Source organism: Sus scrofa, chromosome 10, assembly GCF_000003025.6.
Source record: "Sus scrofa isolate TJ Tabasco breed Duroc chromosome 10, Sscrofa11.1, whole genome shotgun sequence".
Lineage (NCBI taxonomy): Eukaryota > Metazoa > Chordata > Mammalia > Artiodactyla > Suidae > Sus > Sus scrofa.
In genome coordinates, this window is record NC_010452.4 from 55,419,187 (window position 1) to 55,429,689 (window position 10,503).

The following is a 10,503-nucleotide window of genomic DNA, read 5'->3' on the forward strand; positions in this document are numbered from 1 at the left end:
GAGAGGCGAAATAACTAGTAACAAGGGCCAGAGATGTAATTTTAAATAGAATGATGAAGGACTCACTGAGATGGTGATATTTGAGAAGAAAAAGATCATGAGAGGGAACAAAAAAAGAAACATCCCCAAGTGGGTGTATGTCTGGCATGTTTAAGGGGCAGCAAGGGTGGGAGGAGAACAAGTCATTAAGGACCCTTTAGGCTGGTGTAAAAGCATCAGCTCTTATTGAAAGGAGATTAGAAGCCATTGAAGGGTTTTAAACAGAGTAGTGATGTGATCTTATTTACATTTTAATAGCAATGTTCTGGCACCTGTGTTGGGAATAAATTTCAGAAGGCCAAGGTGGAAGCAGGGAGAACATTCAGATGGAAGAGAAACTAGATCAGAGAAGGTTGATTTGTACCAGTGTTGTCATTTTGCAAGTTGTGAGAAATGCTCAGATATGGGACACTTTCTTGAGTTAAAGCTGTCAGGCTATGCTTAAAGAATTCTTTCTGAAATCACAAATGATTCCCAAATATGGCCCGGACAAATATAAAGATGTAATTACCTTTACAGGAATGGGGAAGGCTTCAGGTAGAGTAGCTCCAGGGATGCAGTCCATCCTAGGAGGATGAGGTGAAATCCTGGGGGGGGTCCTAAACACCTGTCATGGGTCCCCTTAAAGGCTCAACATCAGATCTGAGAGGCTATAGGGTTTTCCAGTTCTTAAGAGTGGAACTCTTCAAGGCAAACCCAATTTATATTACGTCTTAGCCAAAAGCTCCTTTCCAAAGAGGGTGGAGCCAGGGGATGTAGAACAGCATGAGGGAGAAAGGAAATCCAACCGCACTCCACAAAGGAAAGGCATGTGACTCTCAAATTTTAGACGGCAATCATTTCTTGTCCAAAATGTAATTTTAGATTCCTAGTGCATAGATAGGAAGGAGGAAGTTGGGTGGAAACATTGAGATGATAGAAACAAAAGTGTATCATAGAGAGAATTCAGAGGAATAGAAGCCCCCCCCCCAAAAAAAAAAAAAAGGCAGGGAGGGAGAGTGTCACCAGGATGATAAAAGTAATTAATGCTTTTTTTTTTTTTTTCTTTTTAGGGCCACACCTGCAGAATATGAAGGTTCCCAGGCTAGGGGTCAAATTGGAGCTACAGCTGCCAGCCTATGCCACAGCCAGAGCAACACGGGATCCGATCCACATCTATGGCCTACGCCACGGCTCGCAGCAACACCAAATCCTTAACCCAGTGAGCGAGGCCAGAGATCAAACACACAACCTCATGGTTCCTAGTCAGATTCGTTGCCGCTGCACCACACCGGAAACTCCAGTAATTACTGCTTTTGTATTATTTCATACACTTGGTGCAAAACAAAAGCTAGATGATCTTTTTTCCTAATATTCTTAGGAAAAGTTTCCCTCTGATGGTTGTTGGCTGCTGATCAGCCTTCATTTCAATCCTTCCTCATCTTCCTTTTTGGCTGAGTGTTTCCACCATAGACAGTAAAAATATCTTCTATCCCTGTCTTGTCCTGATTCTGAGTGTTGTGTTAGTACCTAATGCTTGGCGCTGCGAAGCTATCCAGAGATAGGTGGAAGTGACAACCAGTGATGTGACAAAGACATAACCAATGACATGAGGATGTCATCAAAGGAGGGAAAGAGTGGGGTCTCTTGACCCTCATGCTGCTGAACAAACCTTGGGCTTTCTATTTCTGGATTATGCAAATACTGATTTACATTGTTAAAGCGAACAGTGTTCTATTTTGTAACATAAAGCAATCCCACCCAAGCGCTTCCTCTGGACCAGTGGTTCTCAAAGTGTGACCCCCATCCTAGCAACCTTAGTCTCAACTGGGAACTTTACAGAAATACAATTTCCAAGCCCTATCCCAGTCTCTGGGGTGGGGTCCAGCAATCTATTTGAACAAGCGGTCTAGGTGATGCTGATATACCCACCATCTAGGAATCCCTGCTCTCTACATTAATGAGCAGAAACAGATTCAATTTTTTTTTCTTTTTAGGGCAGCACCCACAGCATATAGAAGTTCCCAGGATAGGGGTCCAATCGGAGCTATAGCTGCTGGCCTATGCCATAGCCATAGCAATGCCAGATCCAAGCTGCACCTGCAACCCTCAGGCAATGCCAGATCCTAACCCATTGAACAAGGCCAGGATCAAACCCACATCCTCATGGATCCTAGTCAGGTTCATTAACTGCTGAGCCACAACAGGAACTCCCAATTCATTTTTTTATTCCATTCCCTAAACTCTGACTCCTAAATGCAGGTCCTATCAGGGTAGGACTGAGCATCTCCTTCAATGGAAAGATGCATGCTTACATCTTGGAAACCCCAAACAGTAAATCTATGGGAATAATCATGTAACGTTTGAAGCAATTGTGGTCTTTGCAAGAAGTTTATCCTCCAATATATAATTATTCATGAGAGAGATTGAATTTAGCTACTGGAGGGAGAGGGAGGTGTTAAGTCCTGCGACAGGGCCTATTACTCAACAGGCCACATCATGGCCAAAGCTAATTTCACAGCCATGGCTAATACCCTTTCTATATGCATATTTTCACCACCTCACCTATAATCCCCAAATTTGGTCCCTGCTGTTAAACTTATATATCAGTTGCTGGCAGCAGCTAAGTTTTTTAAGCATGGCCAATCATATTTCATATACTCTGCATTTAAAACATTTGAAACTAATTTAGTGGTTATGTCTAGCATTAGATATTTTAAGTACAGCAATAAACTCTTTTAACTTCCTGACTGATGGAACATGTAATACAATTGCCACTGTGTTTTGACTGTCAAAATGATTCATTATACCCCACATAAACTTTTTTAAAAGGAAAGAGAAGGTTAGGTAAAATAATTTGAATAAAAGTTTAAACCCAAGGTCATCAAAGTGCTTGAGACTCCTTTTAGAGTTCGTTGAAATTCCGGTCCATTCTCTGAAATGATTTGAAGTCCTCTCCCAGATATACAAGCTGTCTGAAAGCAGCAACTTGCTGCCGTTCTAACTGAGCTGTTAAGCAATTATCAGTGACAGCTGTAACTCAGGGATACGCCAAGCAGGACCTGCACGCAGCCAACTTTTTAATTCTTCCAGATGACAGTTACCAGATTAATAATTCGCACAGTTCAACCAGCCCCACTTTGTACTAATGGGGCCCTGGGATGCAAAAATCCACTGCAAGCCTACTAAGTGCCAAACTCTCTGCTGCATCAATTCACATGTATCATCTCACACACATTTTTAACCACAACTTGAAGAGGAAACCTGAACCCAGAGAAGATAATGAGCTTTACCATGATTCTAGAATGAGAAATATATGAATTCAGATGCCTCTGACTCCAAAGGGCTTCTTCCTTGTACAGCACATTAGGATTTGTGTAACAGCCTTTACCTAGTCTTAAAACCCTTTTGTGGTAGGAGAAGCCTAATATGTAAGAAATCAGGCAACTTCCATGTTTCACTGTGCATTTTAGAAAAGGACTGTCCCACTGTACATCTGTCCTCAACTAAAGCATTAAGTAGTTACATCAATCTCCAGGACCTCCCACTGCCTTCAGTGGGGGAAAGAGAGTAGAGAAAGGTGAATAAAGAAGGATGATAGGCAAAGACCAGGCACTCGACCAACCGCTATCATGTGCCTGATCATTTACACACATGTTAACTCATTTAACATTATTTTACCCACTACCCAGTGAAGGAAATATTTGTTCCAATGGTGAAGCTGAGTCTTAAATTTATAACTGTCCAGAAATTACAGGACTACTCACAGAGGTGCAATTGGGATTAAAATGTAGTTCAGCACAATCAAAAGTAATTGCTTTTCCCATTACATCTTTAAGATAAATGCACTCTCTCCACTCTCTTCCTGGAATAAAACTCTAATAGAAGAATTTCAGACCACAGGGCAAGTCCCCTACTCCTCACTGTAGGCAAATGCCTCCTTTTAGCCACCCTGGTTTTGGTCCCAATTAATACTGAAAAATATTTGACTGCATCTCTCAAAACCTTCATTTTGAGCCAAGCACTTGAAAGCTATTCTTCCTCTCTTTGCTCTTGAGCTCCGTAGTAGGGTTGTACCATCTTTGATTTCCCCTGGGCATCTTCCTGATGGATTCACTGTGAACTAAGGATTGAAAAGAGGAAAAAAGCCAACTGAAGAAGTTTACAGAGTTAAAGTAAAGGCAACGTCCCTTACAACAAATACATTTTATTTAAAATGCAAATATCCATTCTAGATTGACTGATTTTAAATACTGCATAGGCATTTTCACTAAGAAACTGCTGGTTTATAATTACTTTGTTCAGTTACCAAACAGGAATTTTTCAAAACTAAGATGCATTAAAGGGCCTACTTTATATAATAGATGAGAAAAATTTTTATTGCAATGTTTTCCCCATTTTAATGAGAATATTAGCAATTCTCAATGCCGTATTTATCAGTGCACATTTATCAAAACAGAGGTTTAGATTTCCACATACAGTTAATCTGTGATGATTATCAAATGTATTCTAATTGATTTAATGCCCATTAAAAATCTATTTTAAAACACCCAGACATGAAATAAATGATCAGTCATCTAGCACAACCAGAAAAATCACATTACTATGTTATTCGAAGTGAAACTATCTTGGCAAAATCTTTAGACCATCTCTGAGAATTAGATAAATAATGAAGAAAAGTCAAAGTTTTAAATGGATTTTCATGATCAATTGATATTATGCAAGTAGCCATTAATGGTTACTAGAAATACTAAAATACTAAAATATTTTATTATACTGCTGCCATATTCAGTGAAAAAAGATAAAATCAGGCTGTTCCACTAAAAATATGAAGATTATTCATTTTCAGTTTATTTGTTAGGCCAACTACTTTTCTAGAACTCTAATACGCTAAGAAATGAATCTTGAATAGCCTGAAGATATTTCAGAAAGCAAAATGAATTTACTGCTCATGAAAAAAAAAGTCACACAAAGCTTAACAGAATAAACATATATAAAAATATATAGCTATATCCACATATCAGAGGGAAAGGGAGAGACTATAAGAGCATACAATCTGGAAAGACAACAAAGATTTGGCATCTATGACAATATGAGCTTGAAATCATACTAAATATATTCTCCAACCATAATCTCATGAAACTAGAAATCAACTATAGGAGCAAATATGAAAAAATAAAAATTGTGTGGAAATTTAATAACTCACATTGGAACAAAAAAAAACAAAGAAAAAAATCAAAATGAAAATTTTAAAATGTCTTAAAATAAATGAGGATGAAAATACATTATTCCAAAACCTATACAATGTTGCTCTAAGAGGGAAATTTACAGCAATGAACACCTATAATTTGAAAACAAGTATCCAAAACAAACCTAACATCACACCTCAAGAACTATAAAAGAACCCATGCACCTCCAGCCAAAGGAGGCAAGAGCATGCGATGCAGAAAAGGCAGTCCCTTCAATAAGTGGTGCTGGGAAAACTGGAGAGCTACGTGTAAGAGAATAAAATCAGAATATTTTCGAACATCATACACAAAAATAAACTCAAAATGGAGTAAAACCTAAATATAAGAGCAGATACTATAAAACTCTCAGAGGAAAACATAGGCCAAATACACTCCAACATAAACCACAGCAATATCTTCTCAGATCCACCTCCTAGAGTCATGACAATAAAAACAAAAATAAACAAATGGGACCTAATTAAACTTTAAAGTCTCTGCACAGCAAAGGAAACCCTAAACAAAATGAAAAGACAACCCACAGAATGGGAGAAAATATTTGCAAATGAATCCACTGACAAGGGATTAATCTCCAAAATTTATAAATACTTCCTGCAGCTCAATACCAAAAACAACCAACCCCATCAAAAACTAGAAGATCTAAACAGACAATTCTCCAAAGAAGACATACTGATGGCCAAAAAACACATGAAACAATGTTCAACATCACTAGTTATTAGAGAAATGCAAACCAAAACCACTATGAGGTACCACCTTACACCAGCCAGAATAGCTGTCATCAAAAAGTCTACAAACAATAAATGCTGGAGAGCATGTAGAGAAAAGGGAACCCTGTAACACTGTTGGTGGGAATGTAAATTGGAGCAACCACTGTGGAAAACAGTATGGAGATTCCTCAGAAACTAAACACAGAATTACCATTTGATCCAGCCATCCCACTCCTGGGCATCTATCCAGAGAAAACCATGACTTGAAAAGACATATGTACTCCAATGTTCATTGCAGCACTCTCTACAATAGTCAAGACATGGAAACAACCTTAATGTCCATCGACAGAGGAGTGGATCAAGAAAATGTGGTACAGGAGTTCCCATCGTGGCTCAGTGGTTAACAAATCCGACTAGGAATCATGAGTTGTGGGTTTGATCCCTGGCCCTGCTCAGTGGGTTAAGGATCCGGCATGGCATGAGCTATGGGGTAGGCTGCAGACGAGGCTAGGATCCTGCATTGCTGTGGCTCTGGTGTAGGCTGGCGGCTACAGCTCCAATTGGACCCCTAGCCTGGGAACCTCCATATGCCGTGGATGCGGCCCTAGAAAGAGCCAAAAAAAAGAAGAAGATGTGCTACATATACACAATGGAATATTAGCCATTAAAAGGAAAGAAATAACAGCATTTGCAGCACATGGATGGACCTAGAAATTACCATCCTAAATAAAGTCAGTCAGACAGTGAGACACCAACATCAAATGCTTTCACTTACATGTGGAATCTAACAAAAGGATACAATGAACTTCTTTGCAGAACAGAGTCACAGACTTTGAAAAACTTATGGTTTCCAAATGAGACAGGTTGAGGGGGTGGGAGATGGGCTGGGGGTTTGGGATGGAAATGCTATAAAACTGGGTTGTGATCACCATTGTACAACTATAAACAATAAAATTCATTGAGTTTAAAAAAAAAAAAAAAGAACACACAGTAGTCAAAATGGCAATGTTACAAAATCTACACACTGTTTATGTATTTTACCCAAATAAAATGTTCTCAGATTTTTGGAAAATAAAAATTTTAGAAGCCGCCTTTTAGGATCCTTTAAAAAAAAAAAAAAAAAACTATAAAAGAAGACACTAAGCCCAATTACAGCAGAGGAAAAAAACAGTAAATATTACAAGAGAAATAAATGAAAGAGAATAGGAAAAACTTAGACCAGATTTAAAAAAAAATGAAGAGTTGGTTCGCCAAAGATAAACTTAACAAATATTTAGCCAGACTTACCAATAAAAAGATATCTCATATAAATAAAATTATAAATGAAAGAGAAGATAGCACATAAATACAAAGATCATAAATACAACTACTATGAACAAAACAGAAGGCCTCGCACTTCCTGATTTCAAACCATATTGAAAAGCTATAGCAATCAAAATACTATGGTACTGGTATAACATAAATATAAACCAATGCCACAGAATCAAGAACTCAGTAATAAACCAACATATATTTGGACAATTATGTATAGGCAATTCTATTTTCAACAATTGATATGAAAGTCAGTGTATTCAATGTGTAAAAGATAATCTCTCCAGTAAATGATTTTGGGAAAACTGATTATCTACATGTAAAAAAAATAAAACTGGACCTCAATCTTATACCATTCACAAATATTAATTCAAAATGGATTAAGGGCTTAAATGTAAAACATAAAACTATCAACAACCTAGAAGAAAACATATGAAAAAAGCTCCTTGATATTGGTGTAGTCAATGATTCTCTGGTAATGACACCAAAAGCACAAACAAAAAGCAAAAAGCAATAAATGAGGTTACATCAAACTAAAACCTCTTTCACAATAAACAAACATAAATGGGAACCTGTAGAATGGGAGAAAATATTTGCAAACTATATATCTGATAAGGGATTATGACCCAAAATATATGAGGAATAAATACAACTCAATAGAAAAAAAAATATGTAATTCAACTTTAAAAATGGGCAAAGTACCTGAACAGAATTTTTCCAAAGAAGACATACAAGCCTACAGGTACATAAAAAGATGCTCAACATTACTGATTTTCAGAGAAATGTGAATCAAAACCACAATGAGATTATCTCATACCTGTTATAAAGGCTATTACCAAAAAGACAAGAAATAAGAGTTGGTGAGGATGTGGTCAAAAGGGAACCCAGAACCCTGTGCACTGCTGGTGGACTATAAACAGATGCTTCCACTATAGAAAACAACATGGATATTCTTCAAAAAGGTTTAAAAAAAAAAGGCATAAAAAAGGCTTTTATCATCTAGAAATCCCACTTGCGAGTATTTATGTAAAGGAAATAAAAATATTGTCTCTAAGAGATCTATGCATCTGCAATGAGGTGTTATTCATAATAGCCAAGACATGGAAACAACCTAGGTATCCATAGGTAGATAATGGATAAAGACACAAACACACAATGAAATATTACTCACCCAATAGAAAGGAGGAACTTCTGCCATTTGCATCAACATGGGTAAAACTTAAGGTCATTATGCTAAGTTAAATAATTCAGAAAAAATAATTTGGGGATCTCAAACAAGGAATCTAAAAATCTGAACTCACGGAAAAAGACGGTGGGACCTATGGGTGAAAGTGGTCAAAAGATAGAAACTTCCAGTTGTAAGATGAATCATTTCTGGGGATTTATTGCACAGCATGGGGACAACAGTTTACAATACAGGATCATATGCTTGAAATTTGTTAAGAGAATAAATCTTTAAAATTCTCATTATACTCAACAACAAAAGCACCCAGAGACAGACACACATATATGCAATATAACTACATGGTGATTTTTAACTTAACAAATAATTTTTCATAATACTGTAAGTATTAAAAGGGTCCACAAATCTTCAGAGCTAAAAAAATAATAATAATAATAATATATACACAAAGAATTGAGGGCCAGAAAGATGAGACATTTGGACCAGACCCTTAGAAGGTAAAAGCAATTGTTACAAGTGCTCTGGAATTATGAAGTAACAATTTTGAACCTAGAATTCTTTGTAACACTAAACACTCCATCAAAGGTAAGGGAATAAGGATACCTTCAAACAAACAAGGTCAGGAAAACTTTGCTTCCCAAGCAAACTTTCTCAAGAAATTGATGTGATTACATTGAGAGGAATGTTACAGCTGGGTTATAAACTAGGCCATATAAAAAATAAAAGCAAGTATCTTTCAAGAAAAAACTGTACATAAAAGCAAATATTATCATTGAATTCAACGTAGTTCACTTGTCAACAAAATTTACAAACTATCAATATTCTATTATCAGAGGGTTAGGACAGGGAAATGCTTTTTAAAATTACAGTCCTTATGGCACTACTTGACTTTTAAATTACATTCAGCTATTTATTCAATTAAAATGTTTTAATTTAAATAAAAGAAAACAACATGAACTTAAATGCTTAAAGTTCTTCCCAAGGTTTTCATTTCATTTCAAATGAGTTTAATTTTGTGCCTCTAAAATGAGAAGCTGAGCCAAATTATCTCTATGTTCTCTCCCAATTCTGCTGTTTATTCTATGAGTCTATGTGTCCACAGACACAATTTATTTCATTCTGCTCGTGGAGAGGAATTATGAATGTTTAAAAAAATAAAGCATTGAATTGCCTTTTTTTTTTTTTTTTTTTTTGAGCTCATTCCCAGAGTTCAAAAAAGTGATTGGGTTTTCAAGACCCATCTAGGCATCACCCTTGACTGTTATGGGCATAATTTGGCAAACCTTCATCTCTGCATTCCCACCTTTAAGCAGCAGCATGTCCTTAAAAACTGATGTATGATTTCAGGGTAGAATGATCTTTTAAGAAGGAGATGGCTCCCTGGGATACTAAGTAGTTCCCATTTTCTGCCCCTGCCTGTATTTTCCAAATGGCTTTAAAAGACATTTTTCTTTTTTCTGAATTTATAGAGTTCTATTTTTTAAAATGAATTTTGCACTAAAACTAATGCGATAGAGAGAGCCCTGACTGGTTTAACAAGGTGAATTCCAAAATCAAGTCCAATTTTCTTTTTCCCATTAAAGGTCAGATTTACAAAATGTCTCTCAAAGGCACAGATCTGCTTGTCAGCTTTATCAAATAAGATCAAAATGTATTGATTCAATCATCTCTACTGGTAACCCAGAGACACAGTATAGGCCCTACCAGGAAGATTAGCTAATGCTACGTCACATTCTCCTACCAGATACTAAACTGAAAATGCAGAACCAATTTGGTATAGTTAACATAAATTCTTTTATGGTACCCAAGCTTCAAGTTTGTCATGCAGAGCATCTTAAACTCAAGAGCAATTATATCTGAACCTTTCCAGTAAGACAATGAATGCAGTATTATAGACAAGATCTGATTTTTGCCATATTGTTTATGGCTGAATCAACCTATTTTAACCTAATGGAGAAGTCAGCATTTTTTTTCTCTCAAAATAGAAATGATTAAAACACAATGGAACTGGAGTTCTCTGGTGGTGCAGCAGGTTAAC